This window comes from Acanthisitta chloris, unplaced genomic scaffold (assembly GCF_000695815.1).
Source record: "Acanthisitta chloris isolate BGI_N310 unplaced genomic scaffold, ASM69581v1 scaffold24735, whole genome shotgun sequence".
Classification (NCBI taxonomy): Eukaryota; Metazoa; Chordata; class Aves; order Passeriformes; family Acanthisittidae; genus Acanthisitta; species Acanthisitta chloris.
Window position 1 is genome coordinate 786 of NW_008673599.1, and position 1,986 is coordinate 2,771.

The 1,986-nt window shown below is 42.1% G+C and overlaps 1 protein-coding gene across 1 annotated transcript in view; it reads right to left on the reverse strand.

Moving 5' to 3' along the window:
• TMEM204 (transmembrane protein 204) overlaps window positions 1–1,986 on the reverse strand; it is a gene marked incomplete at its 3' end in the record, with an annotated part of 10,409 nt that overhangs the window by 249 nt on the left and 8,174 nt on the right. The gene's annotated exons all lie outside the window — the stretch shown is intronic.

Consider the following 1,986-nt stretch of genomic DNA (forward strand, 5'->3'; position numbering starts at 1 on the left):
GAAATGATTCTTAGATTATTCCTTCTCCCAGCAGTTCCTTGCTCTAACTGCATTCCCTGGGGTGTGAGTGAGAAAGTATTTTCTTTAGGATGTGTATTGAATCTTTCCTTTAGTTGCACAACATCCCCTTAAGTATTGCTTTGGTGCAGCTAATTTCCCAGGATGGCCCACTGGAGGTCCTCTGCCCACTGAAGATTCTTCCTGTAATTTGTAGCCAGAATTGTTTGAGTTTGTTTTGCATTTGTGTGGCATGGACTGAAATGGAGCTGGTTTTCAGGCAGTGTAAGGAGAGCCTGAACTACAGGTCTGTCAGTCTCACTTCAGTGCCTGGTAAAATTATGGAGAAAGTTATTCTGGCAGTTACTAAAAAACACTTGAGAGACAACACAGACATCACTCACAGCCAGCATGGCTTTGTGAAGGGAAAGTCCTGCTTAGTTTCCACTTAGGACCAAGGGAAGGCAGTCGATGTGGTGGGTTTGGGTTTTAGCAAAGCTTTTGATACCATCACTCACAGCATCCTCCTGGATAAACTCTCCTGTGACTGCGCAGTCCAGGAATAAATGTTTCTCATCTCTTATAAAATTGGCTGCAATATTGTTTTTGTAAGAGCTGTGAAATTTAGTATTTACCTTTGTGCTCTGTAACTCTGCCTATGTTAATGACATATGAAGCCTCAGTAGGCAGTTCTAGTCCATTCTGATGAGTTTTCTACAGAGTTGATAATTGCTATGAATTTAGGGTGATCTGTTCAACCATTTCAACCATTTAAGCTTCATTTAGTTGATGAAATCTGCAACGGTCACAAAAAGTGGCATCAACTTTTGCATAATGATTTGTTAGTGACGATTTGTAGGACAAGATGTTCAGAAGGGTTATAATGTCTGCACAGTTCCTGGTGGCATTAGTGTCAACCCCTCACTTCTGGAATCTGTTGCTTAACATGACATAGGCTTTTGTGTTTTGGATGTGTCACCCATCTTCTGAAGTCTAACTGTGACAGAGTTCCCTACAGCTACAGGGGGATGTTCCCTCGAGCTTCCAGACCTGGACACTGCAGAAGGTGTGTATTTCTCTGTGTGTGTCTGACAGGTGAAGAAGGGAGGACAATCCTTCCTTTAACAATACCTTTATTCACCTCCCTCAAGATGCAGCTTTGCTGTTGAGAGCTGGAAAGGATTAGACACTGAATGACTGCAAAATTCTGTGCAAAACATCTGCTTTTCATCAATATAAACTGCTAGCCTCTGCCTTTTTCCTTCTGGAAGTCTGTCTTGATCCCAGTTTTCTCTGAGCAGCAGTTAATTCATGGACAGGACATTCAACTGTGGCTCCTGTACAGCTGGGGGTACTGGCTAATGAATTCTGCCTTGTTTAAAGCAGTGATCAGTCAAGGGTCAAACCTCAAACTCTGGGATGAGACCAGTTCAGATTCCTTGGTGTTTTGCTCACTTCCTAGACCAGCTGTATCCATCTGGATTAGGGATGTTGATTTGATTTTGTTGTTTGCCAGCAGCAATTTTGTTTCGTTATGATCCATGATAGCCCCAGGACTATTGGTGTTATGTTCCAAGAGAGCCCCAGGACTTATTTGCAGAAGTAGGTTAGTCATACTGGAGAGTAATTTGCAGTGTTTGGGGATAATGAGGAAGGATGATCTCACTGGAAAAATTACATTATGTTAATTGCTTACAATGTGAGGGTTTCTTCCCCTATTCTGACTGCACAGAAGGAAAAAACCAGTAAGTGGGAACTGAGGCTTCTTAATGATCAAATGAAATGACTCAAGATATTTTCATGTTTGCCTAAAACTCCCCCTGAGAAAGATCACTTTTGGTGAACAAAAATTCTACTGCAAGCTTAAATCCAGCTTCTGCAAGTTGTTAAGTTTTCAGCCCTGAAGAGGATCTTGTGGCCTCACAGTTACTCACTGCATGGGAACAATGCTGAGTCCCAACATTTCTCTGTGTCTTCACAATTTCCTGC